At 45.0% G+C, this 18,611-nt stretch overlaps 1 long non-coding RNA gene across 1 annotated transcript in view; it reads left to right on the top strand.

Annotated features, from left to right (window-relative positions):
• Positions 1 to 18,611, top strand: part of LOC146799647 (uncharacterized) — a 116,699-nt gene that overhangs the window by 34,240 nt on the left and 63,848 nt on the right. The window contains exon 2 of the long non-coding RNA XR_014969302.1: positions 17,990 to 18,028. This is a non-coding gene — a long non-coding RNA (uncharacterized LOC146799647). The remainder of the gene's footprint in view (positions 1 to 17,989; positions 18,029 to 18,611) is intronic.

The following is an 18,611-nucleotide window of genomic DNA, read 5'->3' as shown; positions in this document are numbered from 1 at the left end:
TCTCTGCTTCAGAGCAGGTTTGGCTCAGATAAAACTTCGTATGGCACACAGGTATTCCTCCAATGCCTGCCCTGCTGATTTGTGTTTTTCAGCTAATGAAATCGCTGCTGATATACGTTCCAATAGCTCTTTTTAGGGTCATTTAAGCAATTTTTCATTCTTCAGGAGTAACATTTTTTCCATGCTTTCTATGTCTTTATGACCTTTCTTACTGCAGTTCCTCCGCAGGGCTTATGCAGTGAGCATGCATGGGTTCAACCCTACTTTAGGGTGCGAATAGTTTGCTATTCTCGTTACTTGACCCCTACCGTAGTTGTCATGCTAACATGGATAATTTTATCCTCTTGCTTTTTAATGTCTTGTGACTTTATGTATTTGTGGTTCTTCCACCAGTGTGTTTCTCATAGAGCTTATTATTGCTCACCTACATTACTATGCAGGTCCGGTCCTTTTCTCTGTTCTGGGCCAGTTTTGTTATAATTCGGTGCGCTTTAGTGGTCTCAGTTCGCAGAGCCTCCACCTGGGAGAGTGTGCTTTGGTATTTGATTCTAAAGAAAGGAATCTGTGGTTAGATGTTTCTATCAGATGAGCCCGTTACTCACCTTCCTTATCTGGTAGTGACGGGATCTAGCTGCAGATTCCTCGCGACCCTCCCTGCAAACGGAGTCCTCTTTAGTGTCAGTGATTTTGGTCTGAGACTTCCCATTCTGAATTCAATACTCGGTGATTATTTGAGGCTGAGTCTCCTTCGCTCCCAATTATTTCATTGTGACAATTCGCATACTGAATTAGGATTTCAGTGATTCCTTGACACCAAAGTGTTTATTTTTCAATAGCAGTTTCTACATGTGGCTCCATGTTTTGAGTGCTGAAAACGGTCACGGAAGAAACGGACGTCAGCGCGTTGGCAGGGGGTTATATGGATTCAGTCATCACATCGTGAGATAACGTCAATACAAAGTCACGTGACTTCCTCTTCCGATGCATGGACGTACTGTGTATAAAATTCCGGATCCTGTCTCGCGCCTGGGGGAGCATTCTAAAGTAAGAAATCCGCGGCTAGATCCGGTCTCTACCAGATAATGCCTTACGAGAGGTAAGTAACTTTCTCGTTAGTTTAATCAACATATTTAAATTTTTAGTCGCACCTTGACTTAGCGATTTCCTTACTGTAGGAGGCAGACTCGATCCTTATCCAGAATTACGGATCATCTCTGGCACAAGTGCAAATGTCCCGATTTCCTCTAACGGGAAGGTTCCACTGCTAGAGAAATCCGGTTTTAATAAAAGCATTCCTACTCTTTTTTTGTTTATGCTCTTTAGTAATATAATCCCTTTCCTTGTCTTCATTTTCCTCCGATGGCATCTGCACCTTCCCATGTTACTTATGCTAAAAGAGTGGCACGGTGCCACTCTTACCTTAAATAGTTTGCATGCCAAATGTCACTAACCCTTTCAGTCTGGAAAGCGCTATATATATTTTCTATTGCACATGTGTCTGAGCGGTACAACTTTCCTTACGCTGTTTTATAGAGTTGGCACAAGTTGAGAGAATTAACTTTCTATTATTGCTCAGGTCAGTCATTCCTCAGAGCCTTTTTTTTCCCAGTATTGGGTTATTGACAATATTAACTTTTGATGAGCATTACTAACATCAATAACACACTTTCTTTGACCCAAAATAAAGTTTCTTCAGAATTGTGGTGGTCCTTATTAAACTCTCTCACAGCAAAATGGGGCCAAACTGATTATGCACATTGTGGAAGTTAAATGATTCAATCCCAATAGCAAAGTTGACATATACTACACGTCACATTTATAATTTCCCTTTATTTCAGAAAATCCCCATATTTCTGTACTGGTTTGAGGTGGGGGTTACTCGTGTGTAGCTGTGTACTAGATGATCTCTTATTAATCTTTCTTCTCTAAAGCTAAAAAGGGTTTTTTGAAAATATTTTGTATTACTTGGATTTAGTGGTTCCAAGTTTTTCAGATTTGTTATTTTATTGCTCGTGATTATAGTGCAAAAGGGGGTGGTGATGGACAGAGCATCAGAACCAATCAAACACTCACACCCAGTCAACAGATCTGGGTTTGATCCATCACCGTTCTTTAGCCCACTCTGCCACCCCAGTTCAGACATGGCCATATGCAAATCAGTCTGACCCTGTGCCTCATGGGAACAGTCCAGCCCGAACTGCCAAGCCATGCCTTCCCTGGACCGGAAACAAGCTTCCTAGGACCGGTTTCTGGCATTTCAGCCGTCTTCAGCCAGGCTTGCTTGAATCCAGTGGCAAAGTGAGCAAGGGACTCACGTCTGAGCATACCCTGCCAACTTATGGCGAACAAAGAGGTACAAAAGTGGGTGGTGATGGACAGAGCATCAGAACCAATCAAACACTCACACCCAGTCAACAGATCTGGGTTTGATCCATCACCGTTCTTTAGCCCACTCTGCCACCCCAGTTCAGACATGGCCATATGCAAATCAGTCTGACCCTGTGCCTCATGGGAACAGTCCAGCCCGAACTGCCAAGCCATGCCTTCCCTGGACCGGAAACAAGCTTCCTAGGACCGGTTTCTGGCATTTCAGCCGTCTTCAGCCAGGCTTGCTTGAATCCAGTGGCAAAGTGAGCAAGGGACTCACGTCTGAGCATACCCTGCCAACTTATGGCGAACAAAGAGGTACAAAAGGGGGTGGTGATGGACAGAGCATCAGAACCAATTAAAACACTCACACCCAGTCAAGTACCGCTTTGTTCGCCATAAGTTGGCAGGGTATGCTCAGACGTGAGTCCCTTGCGACCTCTGACCCTGCCTACAGGTTACGTCGCCCCCACACCGCTGCCGCCTGCTCACCCTGGTCTCCTGCTGCCAGCTGACTTGGCCTGCCTGCTTGCTGCCTCTGCCTGCCCCCGGTCCTAGCCGCTGTTGAGCCAGTCACCTTCGCCACACTCTTCCCGCCGCTGCCTCCCTGCAGCCCCGCCCCCCTGACAGCCCATTCGCCGCCCGCTTCGCTCCCGCCACCCAGCTGCTCCTCCCTCCCATCAACGCTTTTATGCAGACCATGAGCAGCCGCGCAGTGGTCATGCACAGCGGGTGCGCTGCTGGTGCGTCGAAGGCGTGCCTAAGGCAAGCCCGTCTGCGCCCGGACCGCGCCCAGCGCCAGAACCCCTGGACCCCGCAAACGCCACGACATCAGAATCCACAACAACGCCAGCACCCTCCGCACTCAACGCCGGCCAAAACCACACCTGCTTTCAGGCAGCCCCGAAACGGAACCACGGACCCTTCTCCTGCCGCACCTGCAGCTTCACCTGCGACAGAACCACCAAACCACCAAGGACTGGACCCAACCACCTCCGCTGCATACTCCTCAACACCCGCTCCGCACGCAAACACGCCGTCGAGCTCTGGGATCTGCTCAATAACCTTCGCCCCAGACGTAGCCTTCCTGACCGAGATATGGTGGAACGACTCCTCGGCACCCGCCATAGCCATCCCGGACGGCTGCAAGATCACCCGCAGGGATCGCGCCAACGGAATCGAAGGAGGAATAGCCATCGTCCACAATTCCACCCTCAAGGCAGACGCAGACGACACCCTCAACACCGCCGAACACCTGCACTTTCGGATCCACACCGACCCCAACACCACCCTCAAAGGAACACTCATCTCCAGACCCCCCGGGCTCAGTTCAGCGACTCCATCGCTGGCCTCGCCAGCACCCACGCACTCGCCTCCACGGGCTACATCCTCCTCGGGGACCTGAACTTCCACCTCGAGAACGACGCCAACTCCGCCACCCTGATCGACAACCTCGCCAACCTCCCTCAGACAACTCATCACCGCACCCACCCACGCTGCCGGCCACATGTAGGACCCCGTCTTCTCCACAGGCCCCCACGTCGCCTTCGACCACACCACTGAACTCCACTGGACCGACCACCGCTGCATCCATTTCACCTTCAAGAAACCAACCACACACCACTGCACCCAACAGCTGCCTCGCCGCTGCTGGAGCAAAGTCACCGAAGACCAGCTGATCACCACCCTCGCCCAGAACCCATCCACCGACCCCACCAACCCAGAAGCCGCAGCCCGCAACCTCAGACAGTGGATCGACGACTGCGCCAACACCCTCGCCCCGCTCAAGAAACCCCCCAACAGCCACGCCAGCAAGATAGCCACCTGGTTCACCGACGAGCTCAAGACCTCCAAACGCGCATGCCGGAAACTGGAGAAGATATGGCTCCACGAATGCACACCGGACAACCACGCAGCCCACAAGGACGCCACGCGCAGACATCACCACCTCATCAGATTAGCCAAGAGATCCTCCTTCAAAGACCGCTTGGATAACAACGCACACAACAGCAAAGAGCTCTTCAGCATCGTAAAGGAACTCTCCAACCCCAGCGCCAACGACATCCCGCCCTCACAAGAACTGTGCGACTCACTAGCCATCTTCTTCCACTGCAAGATCGCTGACATCCATGACAGCTTCAGCACAACCGCCCCAACTACGCCAGACTCCACCTCTCCTGTGAACACCACCACCAGCAGCGCCAACCGCCTGACCTCCTGGTCCAACGTAGACTACGACGAGACACGCAAGGTCATGAACTCCATCCACTCAGGATCTCCCTCAGACCCGTGTCCACACCACGTATTCAACAAAGCAGACGCAGCCATCGCACCCCAACTAAGGAAGGTTATCAACATCTCCTTCGAAACAGTGACATTCCCGGAAAGCTGGAAGCACGCCGAAATCAACGCCCTCCTCAAGAAGCCCAAAGCGGACCTCAAGGACCTCAAGAACTTCCGGCCCGTCTCCCTACTCCCGTTCCTGGCAAAGGTCATCGAGAAAATCGTCAACATACAATTGGCCCGCCACCTGGAAGACAACAACATCTTGGACCCATCCCAGTCCGGATTCAGACGTAACTGCAGCACGAGACAGCCCTCCTCGCCGCCACAGACGACATCAGGCGCCAACTAGACAATGGCGAAACATCAGCCCTCCTCCTCCTGGACCTGTCAGCCGCCTTCGACACGGTCTGCCATCGCACTCTAAAGACACGCTTCCTAGAAGCCGGAATCCAAGAGAAGGCCCTTGCCTGGACCAGGTCCTTCCTCTACGGCAGAACCCAGAGCGTCCGCCTCCCACCCTTCCGATCCGACGCCACCGACATCTGCGGCGTCCCCCAAGGCTCATCCCTCAGCCCGACGCTGTTCAACGTCTACATGGCCCCCCTCGCACAAGTGGCCTGCCATCACGACCTCAAAATCATCTCCTACGCCGACGACACCCAGCTCATCCTCTCCCGCACCAAGGACCCACACACCGCCAAAACCAACCTCCACGAGGGAATGAAAGCTGTCGCCGACTGGATGAGGAGCAGCCGTCTGATGCTGAACTCGGACAAGACGGAGGTCCTCATCCTCGGACCCACCCCCTCAGCCTGGGACGACTCCTGGTGGCCAACCACACTGGGAACAGCACCAACACCCACCGACCATGCACGCAACCTCGGATTCATCCTCGACTCCTCCCTCTCCATGTCTAAACAGGTCAACGCGGTCTCCTCCTCCTGCTACAACACCCTCCACATGCTCCGCAGGATCTACAAGTGGATCCCGACAGAAACAAGAAGAACGGTGACACAGGCCCTCGTCAGCAGCAGACTGGACTACGGCAACGCGCTCTACGCAGGAATCTCAGCCAAATACCTACGACAACTACCAGGCATCCAAAACGCCTCCGCCCGACTGATCGTCAACGTCCCCTGCCGCAGCCACATCACCACCCACCTGAGAGACCTACACTGGCTCCCCGTCGACAAGATGATCACCTTCAAGCTCCTCAACCACGCACACAAAGCACTCCACAACGCCGGACCAGCCTACCTGAACAGCAGACTCAGCTTCCATACCCCCACCCGCCAGCTCCGCTCCGCCAGCCTCGCCGCCGTCCCCCGCATCCGACGAACGACCTCCGGCGGCAGATCCTTCTCCTACCTCGCCGCCAAGACCTGGAACACCCTCCCTACCCACATACGGCAGACCCAAGACCTACTCGCCTTCAGAAGACTCCTCAAGACCTGGCTCTTCGAACAGTAGCAGCACACCCCCTTCCCTGAGCGCCTTGAGACCCTCATTGGTAAGTAGCGCACTTTACAAGTACAAAGAGTGATTGATTGATTTGGCTGTTAAGCCATATTCCACAGTTTTCGACCTCTTTGTCTAGTTCCTTCAATACACACGCTAAAATCTATACATGGATTTCAGTAATGGATCTGATTTTTTAAAGGGCTGATTTACATCGAAGATATATCCACCCTCAAAATCAGCAACATGTACATTTGCTATATTGGGAGCAAAAATCATGCTGGTCTCTTTCCTTTTTTGTAGATATTGTTATACATCAAAAGGTTTTCCGTTCGTACTGTCCTTGTACACTGCAAAATAAAATCAGTTGGCACATTATCTACGTTGTCTCGGGGGGTAAGGGTTTTTCCCAAGACTTGGAGAGGCCTTTATTGTGAGATATTACTATATAAAGCTTCTATAGTACAGGTCACTAATGTATTTATATATTTCAAACTTCTTGCCTTCGAATGTATTGATGACTCCAGGGATAGTTAAAAGCCTGTAGAAACAAGCACGAGCCTCCTTTAAAGCAAGTAACCATGCACCCAGTTTCCTGCCAACAAACCAGCGGCGTCCAGAGCTTTGTGAAATGCGAAGTAGGAATATGACCCTCCTTTTAATTGAAACACTCCATCCTCCTGTTTTGCAGCTGAGCTGTATCAAGACAAATCACTGAGAAAAAAACACACTTTTCAACCTAGGTTCATTTGCAAGTCAAGAATATTAACATCAACAGGTCCTGGCAATTTAGGTGTCATAAAACTCTTCAGGGGCAGCTCTATAGCTTCATGCTAGAACAATCTGTCTAATCTTAAGCATTAAATGGGGGGAGTTAAGCATGCAGACATTGTGCGGCTTGATGTCCAGGCATCCCAACTAAGCGCTCGCTGGCTCCCAATCTGGAAACATTTTGTACAACCCACAGGAATGCCTGTGCTCACATTGCTCTGTATCACTCATACTAAGAGGCTGCTCGTCCTTAAGCAGCCACGAGTACCAGTTTGCCTTCATCTTTGTTTTTGGGACAGATGGCAAATACTGATGTAGGGCTGTGTAGCCTCCAAACAGCTCTCAAGGGGCTAAGAAAGGGCAACTGCAATTGTGCACATATGCTGCATTCAGAGAAGCTCACGCAACATGCACAACACAGCAGGGCAAACTGTGCTTAGCTTTCTTTTTGACATACGCGTCTTCTAAAATACCTGTCTAAGCAGTGAGAGTTTTACAGCTGCGAACCATTGAGGGGAAAACTAAGCCTGTGCACAAGCATTTCCGCGAGCACAATCTGCAAGATTTCCAATGAGGACTGTTGGAAATTAGTTTAAAAAAAAGCTTTGGCAAAGCCAATACCGTTTTGGAGGGTGGGCTAAGGAGGGCTTGGAGTAGGTTTTGAGCAAAAAGTGAGTTGGGGGGAGGGAGTGTTAAAAATAATGGAGATCTGTGGGCGGCAGGGTGTAAAAATAGCAGCTAGTGGGAGGAGAGCGGGGATGAAGAAAATGGTCTGAAAACGTGATTTTTAATATTACAGAGATTGGGTGGGGTGGGTTTAAAAACAACTGAGTGGAAAGAGGGCAGGGATGAAGAAAACTGCCCAAAAACTAAAACTAGTAATATCTTGGCAGCTGAGGTGGCCATTGTAGCCAATGATTGTGCTGTGACACAATACAAACAAGCAGAAAAGAAAGAGAAGTACCTGCTGCCCCATACTGCTGCCTCTCTTCTAAACTTAGTAGATGCTCTAGTCCCAAAGCAGGCATTAACTAAGGATAAGGGTGTGTGTGCACGAGAGCCAGCAGGATGGTAGTATGGAGGGGCAATAATGCGGCACGCCCTCTGTATTTGCTCACTTCTCAGCCCGCTGCCTGCCAAGCTCGCAGTTTTGAAGTGTCAACTTTGAGAGTGGAGCATACATGAGCGACAGCACACAGGTGGTGTGCTTACAGCGAACTGTTCAAATGAAACTGGGGAAAGTGAATTGTGTAAACAACTTGGACCACGAAGTCAGAGGAACATTATGCGAGCGCCAAGGAGAGAGCGGAAAGAAAAAGTAGTGCACCGAAACTAAACATATGGCCTATAGTGAAAGGCTCCATGTAGCAGGGGTAGTCTCCAGGGTGTGAGTAAAACAGCCAAGAGGCGGGACATATGTAAACTATTAACCAACAAAACCAAAAGAATTTCGAAAGGCAGACCAAACAACCAATGAAAAGCACTGAGCATGTTCAAAGCCCACAAAGTGAATACCGCAGGTCTCGAAGCCTGCGGATGCGTGCTACCCAGGCGTGACCTAAAGAGGTTTTATCCACTTGCCTGTGTCCAGTTTTGAGTGTGAAGATGTTGATTTGGTCATGTTTTGGCTGGACGATACTTGCTGGACACTTTGGCACCTAGCAGGATTGGAAAGCCTGATGTAGGTTTTTGTCTTACAACTCTGTGTAAAAAAAAAAAAATTGTGTATACCCTTCTAGCTCGCGCTCTCTCTCTCATGTATGTATATATATATATGTGTGTGTGTATATATATATATATATATATATATATATATATCTACTGGCGGTCGTCAGTAGATAGTTATAGTTAGGAGCGTGTTTCCATAGGAAATCTGAAAATACTATTTTGAATAACTTTGGCTAAGGCTGCACACTAAATATTTTGAGTTTGAGCACCTTTGCCTACTATTGTTTAAACAGTTTTTGGCGTGCATTCTACCTCTTTTCTTCAAAAGGTTTATTTTGACAGGTCGTAATGGCAATGTAAACTGCACAAACAGGTTCTGCAATGGCAGGCCTGAGACGTTTAAAGGGCTACTTAAGTGGGTTGCACAGTCAGTGCTGCAGGCCCACTCATAGCATTAATTTACAGGCCCTGGGCACATGTAGTGCACTGTAACAGAGCTATATTAGTACAATAAATATGCCAATTTCATTCCCAACAGACACACTATAAATATGTGTGTGTGTATTTACAGGTTAACTAAAAAAAAAAATACTAAAAAAAAATATATATTACCTACTGGCGGTCGCCAGTAGGTAGTTATAGTTAGGACCCTGTTTCCATAGGAAAACCGCAACATTCTATTTTGAATAACTTTGGCGCCGGTTGACGGAGCCTCGCGAAATTTTCAAAACTAATGGGGCGCTCCGCTCAGCTCCTACCCTGAAAGTCTCGGGGTGATTCGTCAAGCGGGGGCTGAGAAAAAAGGGGGGTCCCAAAACGCGTTTTCCCATAGGACCTTTAGTCGAAGGTACAGACCGAACGGCTGAACAGAATTACTTGAAATTTGGCAAAGAGGTAGTCCTCAGGTCAGGGATGGTGCCTTTTGCATATATGGTGTCAATCTGTTCAGTAGTTCCTGAGAAAATTGCAGTTAAAAGCACATAAATATCTATAGCCGCGCACCGTGCGCGCACGGTGCCGTGCGCGAGCGTAATTCTGATTGGTGGTTACATGTCAGTCAACATTCGAATCGGTCGAAATCAGGAAGTGTTGTCCGCCATTTTGTGTGTGACAGTGAAAAAGAAAGGTGGAGAACGTGAAAAGGGGGCAGGGTACAGAGTTCCTGACCCCCTAGCTTTTGTCAGGGGGTCCCTGAAGGACTATGAAGGGTGAAAAAAACATTTTTTTTTTTTTTTAATTCGCGAGGTGCACGGTGCGCGCACGGCGGAAAAAAAAATGTGAATTAAAATTCAGATTTAAGTGTTTAGATGTTAGGTGGCTCTAAAAAGAGCCGTTGTGTTAATAGAGGGACAGAGGAACAGAAAAATGGCAAAAATGATAGGGTGCCGCACGTGTGCTGCTGTATCTTGCTCTCTATTAGGGGAATGCTGGTGTCCCCATAAGAGAGAAGAGCATTGCACCGTATATGCACCCTCTTAAACAGAGGGTGTATATCCAGAGGAACAGAAGCAGGTGAAGCTGCCGCCGAATATGAAGTGCTCGGCTGAGCTGCCGATGATGTGCTCTGCTGAGCTGCTGCGGATGTGCTCGGCTGAGCTGCTGGAGGATTTTCTCTAGCAGCTCGAGCATAAGCCACAGGATGTACATCTCTAACGTGCCTGATCATAGTAAAGATACTAAAAGAGTATTTCTTTTTAGGTTCTCCTCTTGATAAGACACGATCACAAAGAGTGCAGGCGACTTTTGGAGCATTCACCGTCTTCTGCCCCTGTGGAAATGTAAAAAATTGCCATATAAAAGAGTCTTTCTGTTTCCTCTGTCTCACAAGGGTCTCCTGCTCACTCCCAGAAGATGACTGCTGCTCTGCCATTCTCAAGTACTGGAGTACTGGAAAAGCTGCTCAGCTCCTTCTCCCAGGGAATCAGAAGTAATAATGAGGGGAGTGGGTGTGGTGTTGGAAGTTTCTGGAACTGAAACTACTATAAACCAATGAAAAGTGTTGTTTCTTAATCACATGACCTGAAAATACTATAAACCAATGAAAAGAGTTGTTTCCAAATCACATGACTTGCCGTACGGAGCACGCGTGTTCGGAGCACGCACGACGTACGTATGCGCACGTGGAGCACGTACGCATGCACACACGGAGCACGTACGTGCGCACGGACAAAAACCCTTAAAAAAACAAACTTTTTAAAGTGTTTATAAGTTTATAGAAGATATTAACTATGCTGTTCAACTCTATCCAAATTAAAAAAAAAAACTGAGCCATTCCATATTACAGGATAAAGTTAATCTATGACTATATATATAGGTAGCTTATTGTAAAATAAATATTTTAAAAATATAATAATACATTCATAAATTAGCATTTAAAAAACCTTGCAAATTCACTTAAACCATAGGTTTCACACACGTTATAGTTAGGAATTAGCATTTAAAAAACCTTGCAAATTCACTGAAAAAACCATAGGTTTCACACATGTTATAGTTAGCTGGACATTTCACTCGTAAAAAACCAATGAAATTCCCCCGTTATAGTTGGTTCAGCTAACTATACCTCGCGCGCCCGCAATCCACTGCTGATGACGTCACATATTACATCACTCATGACATGGTCAGTGACATCACTCATGACATCACTCATGACATCTCAAATGACATCACTGATGACGTCATCGATTGAGTATGTGTTTCTGAACAATTTTAATATGTTTAATATATATAGGGAAAGGCCTGTTGAAGAATGAGTGGGTGTACAAGTGTGTAAATGGATGATTTTCTGTGGTGCGTAACTGACTCTATAAGTGAGTCATTAAATGTATCTTACTGCAGACTAGTGACTAAACTGTGTAAATGTCTGTATGTGTCTGTATGTTGGTGTATAAGTGGCGGCATGGTTTTGTGAATACCTATATAAGTGTCTATATGAGTTATTGATTGCTAGTCTCAGTATCTGTATGGGTTCCTGAGTGTTTGTGTGGGTAGGGTGTGTGTGACTCTATGCATAGATGTGTGAGTGGGTGATTCTATGGGTGCATGGTTTTAAGAGTGCATCTGTGATGGACTGTATGGTTGAGTGAGTGTATGTATGGGTGTGTTAGGGATTGAATGTATATCTCAGTGGTACATTTGTGACTAACTACATATGTGAAAGGCAGTATATATGCGTGTAAGAGTATATAAGTGGGTAGATGTGAGAGTGTGTGATTGTGAGAGTGACTGTATGGATGAGTGTGTGCTTGTATCAATGATTCTATAAGAGTGTGAGAATGTGATACCATTTTTATGAGTAAGTGAACTTGAGTGTGTATAACCGCATAGGTGAGTAAATGGGAGTGTGATTATTTGCATGACTGAGTAGGTGTGAGAGTACCTCTATGGATGATTGGTAGTGTGTGAGTGTCTATATAGGTGTATAAAAGCATATGATAGTTTTGTATGGAGTGACTGTAAGTATGAGTGACTGTACAGGTGAATGAGTGCAGGTGTATGTCGACCTAAGAGTTAATAAGTGGGTATGTAGTTATTGGTATTGCAGTATGTATGGTTTTGTCAATGGAACGCTTACATTTTGAGTCGGTGTATCAAAGGTTATATTAGGGTGTGAGAAGATGTGGTAATTTATCACATGGATGACGTCATCAGTGATGTCATGAGTGATGTCACTGACCATGTCATGAGTGATGTAATATGTGACATCATCAACAGTGGATTGCGGGTGCGCGAGTTATAGTTAGCTAAACTAACTATAACGGGGGAATTTCATTGGTTTTTTACGAGTGAAATGTCCAGCTAACTATAACATGTGTGAAACCTATGGTTTTTTCAGTGAATTTGCAAGGTTTTTTAAATGCTAATTCCTAACTATAACGTGTGTGAAACCTATGTTTTTTTCAGTGAATTTGCAAGGTTTTTTAAATGCTAATTCTTACTATAACATGTGTGAAACCTATGGTTTTTTAAGTGAATATATATATATATATATATACACACACACATACACACACATATGAACAGAGTTTTTCTCTGTTTATGGAGAGGGATGAACTTAAATATGGCGATTAAAATGGTGATTATTTAAAACTAGTAAGATTGACAGAGGCAGCAAGTGCCGAAACACGCCTCTTGGAATTGCTTGAATAAAGACGAGATTTCCCTTCAAAAATCATGGAATTGCTTGAATAAAGGCGAGATTTCCCTTCATTTGAGTGCACGGATTCTTTGAAATAAAAGAGCAAGTGATATATATATATATATATATATATATATATATATATATATTACCTACTGGCGGTCGCCAGTAGGTAGTTATAGTTAGGACCACGTTTCCATAGGAAATCCGCAACATTCTATTTTGAATAACTTTGGCGCCGGTCGACGAATGTTCGCGAATTTCTCAAAATAGGTGGGGCGCTACGCTCCGCTCCTACCCTGAAAGTCTCGGGGGGATTCGTCAAGCGGGGACTGAGATAAAAGGGGGGTCCCAAAACGCGTTTTTCCCATGCATTTTTCCATAGGACTTTTAGACAGAGCTACAGCCCGAACGGCTGAACAGAATTACTAGAAATTTGGCAGAGAGGTAGTCCCCAGGTCAAGGAAGTGCCTTTTGTAGGTCTGGTGTAAATCTGTTCAGTAGATTCTGAGAAAATAGCCTTTAAATCAATATATATATATATAAGCGCGCAGAGTGCGCGCTGGGTGCGCGCACCTCGCCGTGCGCGAGCGCAATTCTGATTGGTTGTTAGATCTTAGTAAACATTCGAATCGGTGGAAATCAGGAAGCGGCGGCCGCCATTTTGTCAATCGCATAAAGAGGGGGTGAAAAACAAAGGGGGAGAACTTGAAAAGGGGGCAGAGTGGGTAGAAATAGACCCAGTAGGCATTGTAAGGGGGTTAAAGTAGGACCTTGTAGGGCAAAAAAAAAGGTTAATATTTTGTAAAAAAATATCGCCGAGTGCGCGCACCCAGCGCGCACCCGAAAAAAAACGTAATAAAACAAAATTAAAAAAAAACGCATTTAAGCGAGTGGGGTTTTGAGGTTTGTACTTCTGTACAATCACATTTTCAATTTTTAATTGTAGTCTCTCAAAAAAAAAAAGAAATTTAAAAAAACATGGGTGCGCGCAGGGTGCGCGCACCTCAAAAAAATTTCAAAAAAAAATTCTAAAAACAAAATTTGTTTGATTAAGTTTATAAGTGGCTCTTAAAAGAGCCCTTGAGTTAATGGAGGGAAACAGGAAGAGAAAAACGCAAAAAAAGAAAAAAACATCTATGGCCTAGTGCACGTATGCGCATCAAATTTTCTCTGAAGGAGATCAAGACTGGTCTCCCCCACAGAAATAAGAGAACCGCAATCAGTGCACCGTGTAGACAACCTCGCCAAACAAGGTGGACCAACAAGAGGTAAAGAAACAGGTGAAGGCACCATCGCGAAGATGTGCTCGGCTGAGCTGCTGCTGATGTCGTCGGCTGAGCAGGTGGAGGGTATTCTCCAGAAGCTCGACGATAAGATACTGGATGCATTTTGTAAACATGTCTCAACATAGTGTGAATGCTAAAAGAATATTTCTTGTTAGGATTCCCACGAGATAAGACTTTTTTACAAAGTACACATGTAACTTTCGGTGCATTTACCTTTTTCTCATTCTCTGGAAAAGTGAAAAACTGCCATATAAAGCTGTCTTTCTGCTTCCTGTTCCTCTGCCTCTCAAGAGTGTCCTGCTCACTGTCTGAAGTAGGTTGCTGTTCAGCCATTGTCTCTCAACAACAGAATAGCTCCTTCTCCAAAGGAATCAGAACTAATAATGAGGGGAGTAGGTGTGGTTTGGGAAGAATCTGGAACAGAAAGTACTTCAAACCAATCAAAAGTGAAGATTCTTGATCACATGACTTGCCATGAGGGGATTGGGTGTGGTATTGATACAATTAGAAACTGAAAGTAATGATAACCAATAAGAAATATTGTTTTATTATGTATAAACCCGAGGTGCGCGCACTGCGCAAGCTCCGTGCGCGCACTCCGCGATGACGTATGCACGAACGCGTAAACGCGAAGGTGCATACGTCATATACGCGTACTTAGCGCGCATACGTTGAACACGCGTATACGCGACCGTTATTGCGCATAATTTTAGCGTATGCGGAAGTAAACCGCGTCGAGGGCGTAGGACGCATGCGTACGTACGTACGCATACGTACTGGGTGCGCGCTCCCAGCGCGCACCATTAAGTATATTTGCGTACGTAAATAACGTACGCCGGAATTCATAAAATAGTACTAGGTGCGCGCACAGAGCGCGCACCCCAAGAATTTATAAAAAAAAAAAAAGTGGACATAAAATAATTAAAAAAATTAAATAAAAAAAAATATCCAAATTGAATTTTTAAAAAAAATAATTTATAAAAAAAAAAAAGATAATATATAAATGAATATAAAGTAATTTTATTTAAATAAAAAAAAATATCTTTAATTAAAAATACATAACTTAGCATATAAAAAACCATACAAATTCTCTGAAAAAACCAAAGGTTTCAAAAACGATATAGTTACAGATTAGCATTTAAAAAACCTTGCAAATTCACTGAAAAAACCATAGGTTTCACACACGTTATAGTTAGGAATTAGCATTTAAAAAACCTTGCAAATTCACTGAAAAAACCATAGGTTTCACACATGTTATAGTTAGCGGAAATTTTACTGATAAAAAACCAGTGAAATTGCCCCGTTATAGTTAGTGCTGGCAACTATAACTCACGCGACCGCAATCTTCTGCTGATGACATATGTGTCTTTATGAAAAAAAAATATTTGTAATATATGTATAGCTAAAAATGTATGGAAGAAGACATGGGCAAATAAGTGTCTAAATACAGTATTAGCATCAGCAGAGGATTGCGGTCGCGTGAGTTATAGTTGCCAGCACTAACTATAACGGGGCAATTTCACTGGTTTTTTATCAGTAAAATTTTCGCTAACTATAACATGTGTGAAACCTATGGTTTTTTCAGTGAATATATATATATATATATATATATATATAGTCTGTATTTATTGTTCACTGTACAATTAATTAAAATCATTACAGTAAAAGCAATGGACATGTTACAGCTAAAACAGTGAGTAGAAAACATTAAAAAAATTTGGTAAAAGGAATTTGCTGCCCATCCCCAGTTCCACCACAATCCGCATTCCCCAGGGTTGGTGGATGTAGAGGTATGGCTTTATGGCAATTCAAAAGCCCACATTGTTCTACAAGGATGGATAACATTGTGCAACTGTGGCAGGTGCCCATTGACCTTGGGTCCGTATTACTGTCTGGCTCTGTCCTAAGGGAGGTGCTAGAAGTGCGGAAAAGCGTCAATGCAGATTCGAGACCACCTCGTCGTCGTTCCATGGGTTTGTAATGCATTGCTCCAGAGTTTTGTTTTGTTCATTTGCTGTTTTTAAGGTGATCCTGATGCTGTAGTAGATCAATTTCCCCAGTCTTGCTAGGGCCATTGTGCTAGACTTGGAAAAGCACATAGCTGCCACTTCGCTACAGGATTTTATTCCATAGATGGTACAGATTGGACGCAGTAGTCGCCTTCAATCGTCGTTGAGATTCGGGCAGCAGCATAAGAGGTGCAGCCACGATTCCTTCTTATATGGGCAGAGTCTGCAGTTTGTGGCATCTCCCCTTCGGGCCCATGCCGGATCGAAGTCCACAATTCCTAGAGTGATTAATCTCATGGACAATATTTTACTTCGGGTTGATGGAGTGAGAGCGTCACTTAGGTAAACCTGGGCTTCGCCTGCCAAATAGAAGCTATTCAGCGGGTCTAGGTGTGGACTTGAACGGAGGGATTTACAATCGAGGTCGAATAAAATTTCGCCCACTTGTTTATTTATAGCTCTTTTCCAGGTGATCATTTGAATTTCCGACCTCGATATGCTCTCTTCCACTATGTTCAATGCCTTGATTGCTTTATTCAGGTTGGTGTGCCAGAGCATATGTGGCTCTTCGAAGATAGATCTCAGTTGGTGTGGAGCAGCAGAGGAATCTCAAGAGAGAACGGAGTAGCAGAAAAGGACTAGCTGATCTATATCAAACAGCTTTACACAATTACCCCCGCACATAAAGATAGGTCAGATGGGACCGTGGAGGGGATGGCCCAGACTGGCAACCAGACATCACGCCAGAAGGTACGAAAGCCAGCCATTGCAACCGGTCCAAGGGTAATAGATCACCGGCGGTCACACACAGTGTAGTAACAGCCCAGCTAAACCCTCAAATGGTCATTAAGAACATGAAGAATGACGGAGCCCCCGGGCCAAACGGGATTCCAGCGCCGGTTTTCAAAAAGGCCCCCGACTTTTGGGCTGCAATATTAACTCCCCTATACACAAAGGCTGTTTTAACAGTATACCTAGTTTATGCTAATGTAAACTTTATGACCATTATTTATTTTTCGTGTAGTTCGCCGGTACCTCCTGGGTATCAGTGTGGTTGTAGAAAACCTTTTTCATTGATTGAAAACATTTGCAATCACAGGTAATAGGAAGGAGCCACCCGTTTTGTAACATTTACAGTGTGAGCCTATAAGGGGAAGGTGCATTTTTTTTTGGTCTTTGAAAACCCTTGGTTTTAGAGGCCTCATTGCTGTACCTATGTAGATCAGTATGGCTGAGAGAACATTGTGGACTGCAACCGGAGGAGAGCAGGTTATCCTGCAAGAAGAGCACGAGCACCGTAGGCAGATGGAGTAAGTGGTATGGCAGTTATTCTCTATTTCACCGGGGGAGAAAAAAGTGAATGCCAAGCTGGTCACATGCAATTTGTGCCAGAAAGTAATCTCGCACGGTACACACCAGCAATGTTCATTCGGAAGTTCTGGCATGAGAAAGCATCTGGAGGCCATCCACTCTGCACAATTTGCACGTGCTCAGAGTAGGTGTGGGATAGATTTTTAGGAGGCTGCCGCAACATCAGCAGTGGTCACAGCTACTGTCCCTATAACACCCTTAACCTCTGGAGCGTTGTATGCAGCCCACTAGCATCCACTTAATCTTCTGTACCCTCCAAACCTGCGCCTGGTACCGCTGTGCCAGATGACCTCCTAGTGGATCAGTATGCAAGCACTACTAAATATTTTCTGTAATGCAAGACTGTTAATGTTGCTGGGGAGAAATACATAAATATCCATCAGGAACTAGAGATAGCTCGTAAGTGGACCTCCCCCCGGCCCCCACGCTGCATACTTAGGTTTTTTGTCTCTCCTTTCTTCTCCTTGTCCATACTGTTATTTTGTTTCTTTTGTTGGTTACATTGACCTGTTCCCCTCCTAAAAATGCAAACAAATTATAGAAAAAAATCATAAAAGAAATACGTTATTTTAAGAACAAACAATTTTTTTCTATTTATAAAGAGCTTGTGTTAATCATAAAAACATTTTTTTCAGGTATGAAAAAAGTTATTGACTCAAATATACTGATGAAAGGTAAGTTAAATATGTGTGGTTACATTAAAAGCTGTGGCATGCTGTAGAGTACAGTGTAATACAGTGAAGTGTTAACTCGATTGTTGTTAAGTAGTCTGTAGTTCAGTTAAGTGTTGAGGGTATTAATTTTGGATATACTGTTATCTGTACTGGAGTGAGTAGATTGTTGAGGAGTGGAATGAAGCAACCTGGAGTGTTTCATAAGATACTGGAGTTTTATAAAGTGTGTTACAGTGAAGGGCTGTACAGTGGAGTGGCGTATAGAGGAGTTGAATGTCATACACTTTAGTGCCCCATGTTTGAGTTGAGTGAGGTGTGATATAATTTATTGATGTATCCTATAGCACAGTGGATGGTGATGTTCTAGAGTCACGGAAAGTGAAGTACTGCACCATGTAGTACGGAGACACAAAATAATATGCATGCCATGCTAAATATTAGAAAATGCATTGTTTTCGCATTGTTTGATAATACATTCCTGTTACACTAGTTTGTCATCAGAACATTGAAAGTTCAAGATGATCATATGGAAGTAGTCATCATGAAACACAGGAAAAACAAATCTAAAGGGATTTGAAAAACA

The sequence above is a fragment of the Triturus cristatus genome, chromosome 9 (assembly GCF_964204655.1).
Source record: "Triturus cristatus chromosome 9, aTriCri1.1, whole genome shotgun sequence".
NCBI classification, from domain to species: Eukaryota; Metazoa; Chordata; class Amphibia; order Caudata; family Salamandridae; genus Triturus; species Triturus cristatus.
Note: the sequence above shows the minus strand (reverse complement) of the source record. Positions and strands in the feature narration are given on the sequence as shown.